Source organism: Microcaecilia unicolor, chromosome 2, assembly GCF_901765095.1.
Source record: "Microcaecilia unicolor chromosome 2, aMicUni1.1, whole genome shotgun sequence".
NCBI lineage: Eukaryota > Metazoa > Chordata > Amphibia > Gymnophiona > Siphonopidae > Microcaecilia > Microcaecilia unicolor.
Window position 1 is genome coordinate 628,075,283 of NC_044032.1, and position 15,238 is coordinate 628,090,520.

The following is a 15,238-nucleotide window of genomic DNA, read 5'->3' on the forward strand; positions in this document are numbered from 1 at the left end:
TCGATGAAATTACATGGAAAATACTTTTAAAAGAAATAGGAGGAAATGTTTTTTCACTCAAAGAATAGTTAAGCTCTGGAAGTTTTGTTGCAGGAGGATGTGGTAAGAGCGGTTAGCATATCTGGGTTTAAAAAAGGTTTGGAAAAGTCCATAGTTTGCTATTGAGATGGACATGGGGAAGTCACTGCTTGCCCCGGGATCGGTAGCATGGAATGTTGCTACTAATTGGGTTTCTGCCAGGTACCCTGTGTTACGTCCCTCACCTGTTCGACGCTCCTCCCGACTAAGTCATTCCTCAGCTTCGTTCAAGAGGGACAAGGTTCAGTCTTAGGAGGGTCGGTTTCAGTTTCCTAAGTCTGGCAGCCGTCATCCGGGTTGGATCAAGGACAGCAGCCATCTTGGCTAGCTCAGGAGGGGGCAGCCATCTTGGAGTAACGAGGTCAGGAAGGAAGCCCATATTTGGACGAAGGCACCTCTGCTGATGGGGGCAGCCATCTTGAATCAGCTGCACATACTTGAGCCTAATTCCTCCACTACTTAAAGCCCTGCCTTCAGTCCTTTGTTGCTTCGGCCTCATTTGTTCTGAGGAGTTGCTGTCGGAGTGCTGTTCACCGACTTTCTTCTGTTCCTGATTTCCTGTGTACTGGACCTTGGCTAGTCTTCTCGGATTACACTTGTTTGCTGCCTGCCTTGACCCCTTAAACCATCCTCTCCTTTTCCCCCATTCTCTTTCTTTGTGGATAACATTCTCATCCTCCCTGTCTTATCAGCTCATAACCTTGGGGTCATCTTCGACTCCTCTCTCTCCTTCTCTGCACATACTCAACAGACTGCTAAAACCTGTTGTTTCTCTCTCTATAATATCGCCAAAATTCGCCCTTTCCTTTCTGAGCACACTACCAGAACCCTTATCCACACTCTTATCACCTCTCGCTTAGCCTATTGCAACTTTCTTTTCACAGGTCTCTCACTAAGCCACCTCTTTCCACTTCAATCTGTTAAAAATTCTGCTGCACGACTTATATTCCACCAGTGTCGCTATGCTCATATTAGCCCTGTCCTGAAGTCACTTCACTGGCTCCCTATCCGTTTCCACATACAGTTCAAACTCCTCTTATTGACTTACAAGTGCATTCACTCTGCTGCTCCTCAGTACCTCTCCACTCTTATCTCTCCCTACACTCCTCAGGAACTCCACTGGGTAAATCTCTCTTATCTGCACCCTTCTCCTCCTCCTCTGCTAACTCCAGACTCTGTTCCTTTTATCTTGCTGCACCATATGCCTAGAATAGACTTCCTGAGCCAATATGTCAGGCTCCATCTCTGGCCGTCTTCAAATCTAGGCCAAAATCCCACCTTTTTGATGCAGTTTTTAAACTCCTAACCCTCACTCACTTGTTCAGTACCCTTGTTTTACCATTCCTACCTTAGTAATTAGTGTTCAGTTTTGGAGGCCGTATCTTGCTAAGGATGTAAAAAGAATTGAAGCGGTGCAAAGAAAAGCTAAGAGGATGGTATGGGATTTGCGTTACAAGACGTATGAGGAGAGACTTGCTGACCTGAACATGCATATCCTGGAGGAAAGGAGAAACAGGGGTGATATGATACAGACGTTCAAATATTTGAAAGGTATTAATCCGCAAACGAACCTTTTCCGGAGATGGGAAGGCGGCAGAACTAGAGGGCATGAAATCAGATTGAAGGGGGGCAGACTCAAAAAAACATGTCAGGAAGTATTTTTTCACGGAGAGAGTGGTGGATGCTTGGAATGCCCTCCCGCGGGATGTGGTGGAGAGGAAAACGGTAACGGAATTCAAACATGCGTGGGATAAACATAAAGGAATCCTGTTCAGAAGAAATGGATCCTCAGGAGCTTAGCCGAGATTGGGTGGCAGAGCTGGTGGTGGGAGGCGGGGCTGGTAGTTGGGAGGCGGGGATAGTGCTGGGCAGACTTATATGGTCTGTGCCAGAGCCGGTGGAGGGAGGCGGGGATAGTGCTGGGCAGACTTATACGGTCTGTGCCAGAGCCGGTGGTGGGAGGCGGGGCTGGTGGTTGGGAGGCGGGGATAGTGCTGGGCAGACTTCTACGGTCTGTGCCCTAAAAATGGCAGATACAAATCAAGGTAAGATATACACAAAAACTAGCACATATGAGTTTGTCTTGTTGGGCAGACTGGATGGACCGTGCGGGTCTTTTTCTGCCGTCATCTACTATGTTACTATTTGTCCTGTTTGTCCCAATTAGATTGTAAGCTCTGTCGAGCAGGGACTGCCTCTTTATTCCCAGTGTACAGCGCTGCGTACGTCTAGTAGCGCTATAGAAATAAGTAGTAGTAGTTATATGGAATCCAGTCATGTGTCTACCACTTGCGCTTTCATCACTGAGCAGTTGAGACGTTGACAGTCAAGAGATTAGCTGAGGCAACAGCATGAAGTGGGGGGGGGGGGGAGGAATGAAAGGGTACCATTACCTTTGTAATTGAATTATTGACTGCTGCTTGATTGGGTAATTTCTCATCCTTAATGGAATGTATTTAAGGCTGGACACAGTATAATAGAATGGTTTCTACAGACAGCTGCCGGGCCAATTAGCACATTATAATGAAATGTAGTGGCTTTTTTTTTTTTCTTTCTTCCTGAAATAGCTGTGTGGTCCAAGGCTTTTTGTAAAGTGATTTAGTTCCTCTTTGAGACATTCTTTTTGTCTTCATTAAAATGAACGTACTCATTGAATACTGAGGGACTTTTCTCTTATCCAGCACAAGTCTAACCCTGATCCAAGGGCAGGTACAAAAGGAGCCTGTCTGGAGAGTTTTTGAATGGAAACGAAATGCAACATATGGTGTTCCATTCTTTATTTGGCTGTTAGTGTTCCTGCAGTGCTAGCCGAAGGAGGACTCCAATATACTGGGAATCTAGGTTACCTGCTTACTGTGAATACTTACAAACTGTTGTGAACCAAGACAAAACCCCAAATTTTCTCTATTTCCCCTGTTGTTTCCTATTAAAGAAAGAGTATTCGCTGACTTTTTATCCCCACGTTCTGTTTACCTTGTCTTTTTCATGGAAGTTTCCTTTTCTGGGCACCCAGTTCATTTTTAACTGGCCTCTTCTGGTCTTTTGCACCGTGACCCTTCATTTGCTGTTGCCCAGGATTCTTCCTTAAAGAGAGAGAGAGAGAGCAGAACTTAAGGCACTGTGTTTGTATAAGCCGTTTTTTGTGCAATGTATTACACTTTAATGTCTGGGGAAGTATTTCCAGTTTGAGAAATGTTATGTCGATAGGAAAGTAGTTTTTGGAAGTATGGTTTCAGAGGCTGACTGAATTTCAGTTTTGATTTTGGCTTCAACACCAAAACCTGCCCAAAATTCTAATTCGGCCATCTTCAGTTTTGACTGAAAATGCTAGTGCATTTTAGACTGAAAGTGAAACTCCTTCTCCCCCCCTAGACTAAAACTGCAGCCCACTCTCTGCTTCTCCCCTTGACCAAAACCACTGATACCCTAGGCCTTCTCTGGGGATCCATAGGCGCCGTGGTGGTCTAGTGGCCTAACTGGGGCAAGAGTGATTCATGGGTGCTCCTTCCTTCCGTCTATGATGCCAAAATGTCTGCTGTAACCTTCAGCGGCCATATAAGGCTTAGATTGGAATAGGTGGCCCTTTTGAGCATGGAGCTTGCCTGTGTAGCTTATAGGCTTTCGCTTCATTTTCCACTGCAGCAGCGTTCTTCATGCTAGAAGTATTCTTGAGGATACAGTCTTAATTTGGTTTTCCATTTCAGATTCACCATAGAAACATAGGACTTGATGGCAAATGAGGAAGCCCATTTGCTCTTCCCAGTTTCATTCCAAGTACAATGCCATCATGGACCTTAGCTATCTTAAGGCTTCTATTCACTTCTTTGCACCTATAGATCTATGCCTTTCCCAGGCCTTGACTTCGTCCACTGTTTTTGTCTCGACCAAATCCTCACTGAGCTTTAAGACAGGCCTTCAGTTGCTTTGAAAAGTTCTTAACAGCCTTGTTGATCGGTCCCTGTGGTAGGCTGTCCTAGATCATCTGCAGTGCTTCCTTGGGTTCGGTGATTGTTTATGGCTTTGGTTGGAGCTTGAAGCTGGGAGAAACATTATTTCTGTGATGTTTCTCCTAAGTTTGCTTCTTTGAGAGTCTCATACCATGACTTTCAGTGTCAGGTAAAGGAGAAGCTGATGCCAATGGAGAGAGAAGTCAGCAGTCTCCCTGCCTCTCCCCCACATCAAAAATGCTGAGAGGTGCCTGCCAGATTCCACCTGAGAACTACACCATGAAGTGGTCAAAAGAAAAGAAAATTGAGTTTTTCAGTATAATTTGTAGGCTTGCATTTCCGAAGTAGGCTGTGAAAACTGTAAGGCTGATTATAGCTATTCTTCATGAATTTTTTTTTTTTACATCAAAAACTTATATTCCACTCTATCAGCAGTTTTCTAGGCAGATTATACCATCAACATACATAATAATCTGATCTAACACATAATACCTAGTTCATATATACATATTCCTAAATTTGTAATGTGTCAATTTGTATTTCTTACCTTTTCATTACTTTTTATTTTATAAGCAGATATCAGATCTGTTCCTTCTAGAGTCTGTTAATGCTGTGGCAGAAAATTCAAGTTTTAAAACTATTGTAGAAAGGGTATGGAGACAAGCTAATAAAGTTTGCTGCTGCTTTTTTTATTTTTAATTCTGTGTTTATCAATATCCTACAATTTCTCTTTTAAACCCAATCTTTAAGTTACCAATCACAGAGCAGAATAATGTCAGAAAGAAAGTTAAGTGGGACCTTTCCTCTCTACATAATTTGGATTCTAAGGAAACTGCTTCATACAAACCCTTTGAAGCTAGCCCAGTAATCAGATTGCCCTTAGTTACCTTTGCAAATATTCTAGTTCCTCACACCTTAATTAACAGATAATACAGGTCAGTAGCAGTGCTACCTCTCCAGCAGGCAAAGAACAGAAAATAACTTTCCTTTAGAACAGTTTGAGCCTTTCTACTATCCTTTCTAATACTCTTGGCTGTTAAGTTTTTCTATCAAGAGAAAGTTTCAGTTTAAAACTATAGGGGAAAGGGTTGTACTCTATAGAAATTAGTTAATAATGCTTGCTTCTGTCCTTCATTTGTACTTTTTTCTTCAAAGGCTGAACTAGTCCCTGCTGTTCCTTCTAAAGTCTGTTAATGCTGTGGCAGAAAATTCATGTTTTAAAACTAGGGGGAAATGGTAAGGAGACTATTTAATAAAGTTCGCTTCTTTTTTTAAAATTCTGTGTTTATCAATATCCTACAATTCCTCTTTTAAACCCAATCTTTGTTACCAAGCATAGAGCAAAGTAATGTCACTTACAGAAATGTCCTCTTCTCTCAGAACTTGATTTATATTTAAGATTTATATTTAAAATATTTAAGAGATGGAAAATGCAGTAACATCAAATTACACATATGAAGACTGAAAATGAAGCATACCAGCCAAGTCAACAAGATAAAAAGGCGCTAGGCCATTTAGAGGGGCATTTTCGAAAGAAATGTCCAAGTTGCGATTTGGACGTCTTTGCAGAACATCAAAATCCATGGGCGGAGAAAACTGTATTTTTGAAAAAAGATGGACGTCAGAGACGTCCAAATCCTTAAATTTGGACGTCCCTAGGTTTGGACATCCTTGGATTTGGACATTTCTGACTTCCGGTGATTTTCAAAACCAAAGACGTCCATGTCAAAAACGTCCAAATGCAAGCCATTTGGACATGGGAGGAGCCAGCATTTGTAGTGCACTGGTTCCCCTGACATGCCAGGACACCAACCGGGCACCCTAGGGGGCACTGCAGTGGACTTCATAAAATGCTCCCAGAAACATAGCTCCCTTACCTTGTGTGCTGAGCCCCCCAAAACCCACAACTGTACACCACTACCATAGTCCTTACGGTTGAAGGGGGCACCTATATATGGGTACAGTGGGTTTGTGGTGGGTTTTGGAGAGCTAGCTGTTTCCTCCACAAATGTAACAGGTGGGGGGGGGGGGGTTATGGGCCTGGGTCTGCCTGTCTGAAGTGCACTGCAGTACCTACTAAAACTGCTCCTGGGACCTTCATGCGCTGTCATGGACCTGAGTATGACATCTGAGGCTGGCACGAAATATTTTTAAAGATGTTTTTTGAGGGTGCGGGGGGTTAGTGACCACTGGGGGAGTAACGGGAAGTCATTCCCGATTCCCTCCGGTGGCCATTTGGTCATTTTGGGCACCTTTTTTTAGCCTTATTCGTAAAAAAAAAAAAAAACATGTATGGATGAAAACGTCCAAGTGTTCGTCAGGGACATCCTTGTTTTTTTCGATTATGGGTCAAAGTCATCCAAGTGTTAGGCACCCCCAAGTCCCGCCTTCGCCCCCTTGAAATTTGGCTGTCCTTGTGACGGACTGCAGTTGGAGACGTCCAAAAGCGGGTTTCGATTATACCTCCCCAGCCACAGCAGGATGGATCAGCTGTTTCTATAGAAATGCTAAATAGTAGTAGTAGTTTTCCAGTGAGTCCTAGCAGCAGCTGCAGTGAAAGCCGTCTCTAGCCTTGTGTATAACCAGTTGTAATTTGGGAGAGCACAGCAGGGGGGGTTGGCTGGAGGTGTCCTTGGTTGCTAGGGAGATATTTAACTAGCATGAATTCCTGCACATGAGCACTTCATACCAAAGAGACTTGCACTGACCCCTGAAATTTTAAAAGTGCTAAAAATAAGTTTTAAAAGTATTTGCATTAAATCTAATTGCAGAATTTAGGTGCTAGGAAGTGGGATTGGTTTGCTATGTACTCAAATTTGCTCAAGCCATATGCAAATTAGTCCATTTTTGGGAGGTTCTCATTTGCATATTTATGGGTAAAAATTGTTGGAAATGTTTACAGCCTTAATGTTAGGGCATGGCTCTGATCAAAAATGTGAACTTTGATCCAAAACCGAAGGGTTTAGCTAGTGTTTTTGACTAACAATTCCCATTAGAGTGTCTGTATGTTAATCTGCATTCAAATAGAGCTCTCTGATTGGATGAGCAGCTCCTGTTAGAAAATCTGCCCGGGAACAGAGAGGAGAGAATCAATGGGTGGGTGGGTGGGTGTGGAAGGCTGGATGGGGGGCAGGGGAGCGAGGACAAGAAATGAAGAAGAAAGGCAGAAAGTAAAGAAATAAATGGAAAGGAAGCCCTGGAAACGGAGTTAAGAGGACAGATAGCAGCAGAATCGGATACTGGGCCAGCATGATCAGAAAAACAAAGTCACCAGACAACAAAGGTAGAAAAGATCATTTTATTTTCATTATAGTGTTTGGAATATGTCCACTTTGAGAATCAGGTGCTCAACATTAAATGTTTATATTTATTTACGTATGTATGGCATTTTATCCCACATTAAAACAGAATTAGGGTGTTTTGTGGCTGTACATGAGAACTGTGATATTATGATCCTTGTTTCATATTGTTGACGGTCTGCATTTTCCGTATGGGTGGTATATTGTGTCCAGTGTAATATTTATGGTACAGTAAGGTTCTGAGTGTGTTTTTGCACAAAGTTGTGCATAGTGTTTTGCAGTTGAGCAATTGTGCTTAGAATATGCTTTGAGCAACCACTTTATTCTTTGACATGTGATACATATCTAATATCTAAATTTAATAAAAGGTATTGTGACTTATTTTTATTTTATTTTTTCTGTATGTTATCAGACAATTATGGATTTAAGCTCCACCCTTGGCCCCACCCCTAACCCCGCCCCCTTTAGCCTCCCCAAACAGTTGGGCCACCGACCGCCTATGTAGGTAGTGTTTTGGTTCTGAATGATTAGAAATTTAGTTTTGTCTCTGTTCAATTTAAGATGGAAAGAGGAGGCCCAGTTTTTCATTAGATTTAGGATTTCGTGAATCGTGTTTAGGATATCTTGAATTTGGTCAAACATTAAATAAATGGTTACATCATCTGCGTAGATAAAAGATTTCAGTCCTCGACCCTCCAGAATTTTTCCTAATGGTGTTCCATCATGACATTGAATAAGATGGGAGATATGGGTGATCTTGGGGGCGCTCCACAATCAGGAAACCAAGCTGGTGAGAGGGATCCAGACATTTTGACTCTGTAAGCTCTCGATTTGAGAAAACCCATGAACCATTTGTGTACATTTCCACATATACTCATGTTATTTATTTATTTATTTGTTACCTTTGTATCCCACATTTTCCCACCTATTTGCAGGCTCAATGTGGCTTACATCTTACCGTAAGGCAATCGCCTAGACCGGTATGGAAACAGATACAATTTGATGTTAGGTCGGGTTAAGTTAGTATATTCAGGTTCCTAGGGATAGAAGATAGGAAGTAATATATAATGTCAAGTACAGTTTATGGTTTACCATGTTGCACATTAAAGGCATCTAGGTTCGGAGTAGTGTGACTAGTAAATCATGATCAACTATATCAAAAGCACTAGACATATCAAATTGTAAGTTGACTGTTTTCTTTCCAGTGCTGATCGCTTTCCTGAAGTTAGATATTAATGCAGTTAGTACTGTTTCAGTACTGAAACTTGGTCTCTATCCTGATTGTGTGTTATGTAATGAGATAAACTTGGCTAGGTAATCCATCAACTGCTAAACTACCCAGGCCCTCTATTACCTTCATGAATAATGGTATTGAAGTGAACAATCTGTAGTTGGTAATATCATTTCTTTTTCGTAGTGGAATTTTTGGGATTGGTGTTATTATATTTCCCAGTTCTGTAGGACAAGAGCCATTGTCTAGCATAAAGGTGAGGTAATTGTGGTATATCTTTATGGAAAGGTCAGGTGCTTTAGATAGTATATAGCTCGGCAAATGTCTAAAGAACAGTGAGATTGAGCGTGTATTTGTTGTAAAGGCAAATTTTAACCTCAGAAATAGGAGATGTGAAAGAAGTCCATATTCTGTTGGTTTTTATTCCTGCAGTAGAATCAAGAGGTGATGTAATGAGTATATTTAAGGTGTTGAAAGACCGTTTCGTATTTTTAATGTCTTTTGCACAAAATAGTTTGCTAAGTTGCAAGCAAGAGGGTACTTGTTCATCAAATAACTGGAGATCTTTAGTACTGAGTAAATTATTGACTAGATGATAAGCCTTTCTTTTTATAGACGTGTTTCTCGCCTATATTTCTCATAATATTTACATTTGGCAAATTTTACAGCTAACTTATAATCCCTGATGGCTTTCCTCCATTCTTGTTTATTTTTCTTCCATATTGTTTTTATAGCAACGTCTTTCAAGTTTCCTACATAGTCGTTTAGCTTTCAAAATATTTATATCAAACCAAGGGGAGGATTTTCTGCTGTTTTTAGGGGTTTTTTTTTTCAGGAGCTATTTTGTCTAATATGGATTTAGTTGAGTTTTCCCATATCTGAATGAAGTTGAATAAAACTGTAGATCTTAAACTGAGCCCTAGCCTTAACTGGAATCTGTTTGAAACCTAGAAACCGAAAACATCAATCGTGCTGCGGTATTTTGCAACAAGTAAATTTATTTATTTATTCTATAAACAAACATTTTTAAACAACTCACAAATACAGTGCTACAGTAATCCACTCTGGATAAGATTAGTACTTTAAAACTTATCTGTATAAATACCAGTGATTGGCTTGGTCCCACTGACAGTGGGGAACATTTTCCTGTAGTGCTACACAGCCTGTGAGCACATTCGTATTGTGTCGATCATAATGTTTGGTTCTTGACATCCTGATGCAGCACTGTAGCGAAATGCTGGCCACCGTCGGGGGTCCAAGCCAATCATTGTTATCTATACAGATAAGTTTTTAAAATATTTTTCTGATATAGTTTCAGAGCACATTGCCACACAGAAGTTTGATGAAATTAATTAATTATATATATATATTGCTACATTTGTACCCCGCACTTTCCCACTCATGGCAGGCTCAATGCGGCTTACATGGGGCAATGGAGGGTTAAGCGACTTACCCAGAGTCACAAGGAGCTGCCTGTGCCTGAAGTGGGAATCAAAAGTCCACCACCCTAACCACTAGGCCACTCCTCCACTGTTGCTACTATTTGAGATTCTACATGGAATGTTGCTATTCCACTAGCAACATTCCATGTAGAAGTCGGCCCTTGCAGATCACCAATGTGGCCGTGCAGGCTTCTGCTTCTGTGAGTCTGACGTCCTGCACATAGAAAAGCCTGCGCAGCCTTCTACAAGGAATGTTGCTAGTGTAGAATAGCAACATTCCATGTAGAATCTCCAATAGTATCTATTTTATTTTTGTTACATTTGTACCCTGCGCTTTCCCACTCATGGCAGGCTCAATGCGGCTTACATGGGGCAATGGAGGGTTAAGTGACTTGCCAAGAGTCACAAGGAGCTGCCTGTGCCTGAAGTGGGAATCGAACTCAGTTCCTTAGGACCAAAGTCCACCACCCTAACCACTAGGCCACTCCTCCACTCCACTGAAAAAAAAAAGATATGGGATTTCCCTTGATTTCATGCTCCTTTCTGCAAAATCTGTCGGTTTTCATTGCTTTTGGAAGCAGAAGGAAGCCTGTGGAAGTCCTTAAGCTCTGCTTCTGAGAAACAGCAGACCCCAGCTAAAGCACACGTTGGTATCTGTTTCCTGCATATAAATTTAAAACGTCCATGCTAAAAAAATTAAAAGTGCACGTCGGCATCTGTTTCCTATGTCTAAATATAAGCGTCCAAGCTAAAAATAAAATTTTAACGCTTATATTTAGGCCGCAGAAAACAGACGCTTCATGTTTGGGTTTTACTAGGCGCATGCTCACAGGAGTCCAGCTTACCATAGAACTCTTCTGCGCATGCGCCAAGCAAATCCTACCGCCAAACTCCATAATGCTCAACGCTATGAGCGCACCTATATTTGCATCTCATTAGCATTGAGCATTAGGGCGTTGTTCTTTTGCGTTGTTCCGGTGGTAATTTCATGGCGCTGTTTGGAACAGTGCCCGCGTTTTGAGCATCGGGGCCTATGAAATTTAGGCATGCATGTTATAGGGCCTAGGACGAATCTGCAGGTAACTCCTAACTACTGCCAACTAACAGGCAGACGATCAAAGCCCTGCGCTGTTCCAAACAGCGCTCTAAAAATAGCGCTGGAACAGCGCGGGGCTTTATCGCACGGATGATCAGAGATAATGCATGCAAATTTAAGCAGCGCAATTATCTCTGATCATGGGGTAGAAGTGCGGGCGAATTGTGCCGAGCATGTGCTCAGCACAATCCTCCCGCACTTGTTTGACAGGTCTGGGCTGTCAAAAGCCCAAACCTGTCAAACACAGGGGCTGGAGGTCCATGGGACCACCAGGCCCTGACTACTCCTGCCCCGAGCAAGGCAAAACAGGGGCTGGAAGTCCAGCGGACCTCCGGTCCCCCCGACGATCCCACTCCCCCAGGTTCAGGGAGGGCTGGAGATCCGGTGGGTTTCCAGCCCCAACCCCCCCCCCCCCCAGAAAATGGTCCCTGGTGGTCAAGTGGCCGCCGCCGCCCCCCCCCCCCCCCAGCGACGGGGGCTGACGGTCCACTGGACTGCCAGCCCCCTGCAACCCAACCCCACCCCCACCATTGGCAAGGGTCCACTCTGCCATCCGATCTGACGCCCACCCTCCCTCTCTGCCTGCCCGCCCGCCTACCTTGGTTGGAGGAGGGACGTAGCCTGCCTCCCTCCTTTTCCTTCGACACCGCAAAATGGTGGCGCCCAGCCCTGCCCAGTGCATCCTGGGATGCGCTGGGCGGGGCTACAAACCATTTAAGGGGGGGTGGTTTGCGTCGTTGGCGGGAATGGGGGCCTGCCAGCATGCAAATGCATGCTGGACAGGACTCACCATTCCTCCCTAATGATCTGCAAACCCTAACGCCAGCTCGGAGCTGGCGTAGGGTTTGTTGCGGCCAGCGACCCAATCTTTGGTGTGCTGGTTGCTGATCATTGGGGATGAATGCGTTAAGCCTCGTTTAGCATGCATTTGCATGCTACTTGCGGCAAAAGCCCTCGAGTGCGTTGTTTCATGCGCTCGAGGGCTCTGATCATGCGGGGTTAGCAAATGCCGACGCTAGTATGGCGCTAACAGCCTCTAGTGCCGGCGTTTGCTTTTGATCATGAGGGTATAAGTGCTTGTCAACTTCAATAATTGATTGTTAGCACCTAATTGACTAATTAGTTTATGTGCAGATTGGGGATTCATGCCCAATTTCTATACAGAATCTGGGTTAGTGCATCCCGTGCTAACAATGCAGTGGCTTTGACGGTGCAGTCGAATTCCTAGGTTAACTGCAAAAATGCAGTGGGGCCGATGAAGACAGCTACTGTAGGCGCAATGCATGGTTAATGAGCAGTTTTAATGGCCACTGCATGCCTAAAGGGTTTCTGTGCTGAAGTTTACTCCTGCAGTAAACATCAGTTCATAGCATCTTAAAATGTACAGTAAAAATATTTGTGTTTGATTTGGCCTCAAATACATTATCCATATTCAGCCAAATCCAGGGCTCTACTAGGCTAAATCCTACTGAAAAAAAAAACAAAACTTGATCTCTGATTTCACATTGCTTCTTGTATTATTTGTTGTATTAAAGTTCAATGCCCATTATTTCTATTCGGCCGAATAGTAAAATGTGCTATTCTTTACAGCTCTGAGACTTTATTATCCTGAAGCAATGCAGAGGCACAACGCAGGGTAATTAATAGCTGTGTCTCTGCCTAACTACTAAGTAAGGGAAAAAAAATCCCTTAAATGGTAGATTGATCCCAGGATGCACTGTGTGGGTCTGAGCACCACCATTTTTCAAGATGGCAGTGCCAGAGACAGTATTGTGTGGGCATTTTTCCTGCCTCATTTAAAGTACACCTTAGGGAGGCTTGGGGGGGGGGGGGTGCACTAGACACCAGGGACGTCTTTATTTTGAGTAAGATGGGAGGGGGGAACATTGAATACCAGGGACATGTTTATTTTAAGTAAATTTGGGGAAGAGGTTGGGCAGTGGGGGAGAGGGAAAAGAAATTGGGCCAATGGTGACTTTTTTTTTTTTTTAATGTAACTCTTCCTGTTAGTACTTGAACCAGTCACCATTCAAGGAAGGGCAACATTTTGCAATGAGCTGCAGATTTAAAAATAATAATTTGCATGTTCATGGCATACTGCAGAGGTCAATACTTATGAATCACTAATTTCGTGGTAGAAGCTGCGTGGCTTGCTGCATTGGCCCCAGAGTGGGGCAGAGAATGGTTGGGGGCACTGCTTTAGCACAGAGAGAATTACTGTGTATTATCCTCATCTGCAGTGTTATCCTTATTACGTCAACACCACCTTGATAAATGGCATTAACTACATCCGCTAATAAAGTGTATTATGTCTCCATTAACTGTATGACATGTTGCTGGGCACTGTCCCAGCAGTGAATGCAGAAGCATTGCAGTTACCATGAGTTAATTTTGTCTATTAACCTGCGGTAAGTACAAAATCTTGCTGCACTTAGGTACTTACTGACCAGCCCTCTGTTAAAACCCTTCTCATTCTAAGTAAAAAGTTTCCCAGTATTTATGAAAATAAGCTCACTCTCTCTCTCTCTCTGTGACATAACTGCAAGAGGCAGAGGTTCCGCAGTTGATAACATGATCATATGTACTGTATATACTCAAATATAAGCTTATCTGAGTATAAGCTGAGTTAACAGTCTTGTACCCCCCTGAAAATGGAGAAACTGTTAACTCAAGCATAAACTGGGGGGGGGGGGGGGGGGGTATATTCAAGTATAATCTTTCCTCTCCTGTTGTATCCTGCACTTCCCCCTTGGTGTGCAGTATTTTTGCTTTCTCCCCTCCCTCCCTCCCCATCTGCCTGCAGTGACTGCCACTGCTCTCCCTTTCTTCCCCCACCTCCGGTACATGACTGGCATATCTAACCACTCCCTCCTGGCTTCTGCCGCCACCGCTAACACAGAAATGAAAGCAAGCTGGGTTGGTATGGGGCCTTGAGCATGCGCAGATGCTCAAGGCCCTGCAGTGGCCCAGCTTCCCTTCGCTTCCCTGTCAGTGACAGTGGCAACGACAATGACGACAGCCAGGAGGGATCAGTAAGAAATGCCAGTCACCGCAGGGGGTGGATAGTGTTAGAGAAGTGCCGGTTACTGCTGGGAGAAGGGGACGCTCAGAAATTTCCCCTGACTCGACTATAAGCCAAGACCCCAACTTATGGTCCCAAAAATATTGGCTTATAGTCTTTTTTTTTAAATTTATTTTATTTTTGTTTATTTATGCATTTGCGCCCCCACACTTTCCAACCTATTGGTAGGTTCAATGTGGCTTACAGTGAATTTAAGATATACTGGTTACAGGTTATAAAGTCGTTTAAGGTGGATGCATGTCTAGTTCTGCTCCGACCGTGATCTTGATTAAGGAGTGTTGGCCGATGGTCTGCTTGACTAAGTGGAATCTTCAAGAAGGAATTTTTTTGAAAAAGTAGGCTTTCAGGTGTTTACAAAAAGTTAGGTAATTGTTCATGAATTTTAAGCCTTGTGGTAGTGAGTTCCAGAGTTTGGTGTATGTACGTTAACTTGCAGATTTTATTGACGGAGAAGGTTATTGAAAATGGGTGAAAGGGTAATAGAAATGTAAAGGCAAGTTAATTGAGGGGAAATAAAATGCTTAGGGCCCTGTTTACCAAGCAACACTAAGGGCGCGCTAGCAGTTTTAGTGTGCGCTAAACGCTGAAGACACCCATAGGAATAGTTGGGTGTCTCTAGCATTTAATGCACTTAGCACGTCTTTGTAAACAGGGCCCTTAGTTTTTTTAAATTCCTGTTTTGCCATGCCTGTGGCTGTCTTTCTGTCTTTTTTTTTTTTTTTTTTTTTTTAATTCTCAGTACTTTTGTTGGCAATTACTAATTTATTTGTGTTTCTTCAACTTTACCACCCCTTTCTAGTTTCTTTCTATGGCATGTCTTTGTTTCCTCTTTACTTGTATAGAAATCACCTTCATTCCTTTTTTAAATTCTTTACTTGCCTGCTAGCTTTCTGTCTCTTTCTTTTACTTCAGTTTGGTGCAGTCTGTCAACAAGCACATATAGCTTTATGCAATTTATTTTCTTGGCAGAGTAAGTCGATATGCTGCCAAAATCTCTTCTCAACTCAGTCCATCAACCATTGCCGGATGATGGTATGTTGCTTGCTTTGGGAGAAATAACATC

At 43.1% G+C, this 15,238-nt stretch overlaps 1 protein-coding gene across 1 annotated transcript in view; it reads left to right on the forward strand.

Moving 5' to 3' along the window:
- RNF150 (ring finger protein 150) overlaps positions 1–15,238 on the forward strand; it is a 264,735-nt gene that overhangs the window by 55,276 nt on the left and 194,221 nt on the right. The window lies entirely within an intron of this gene.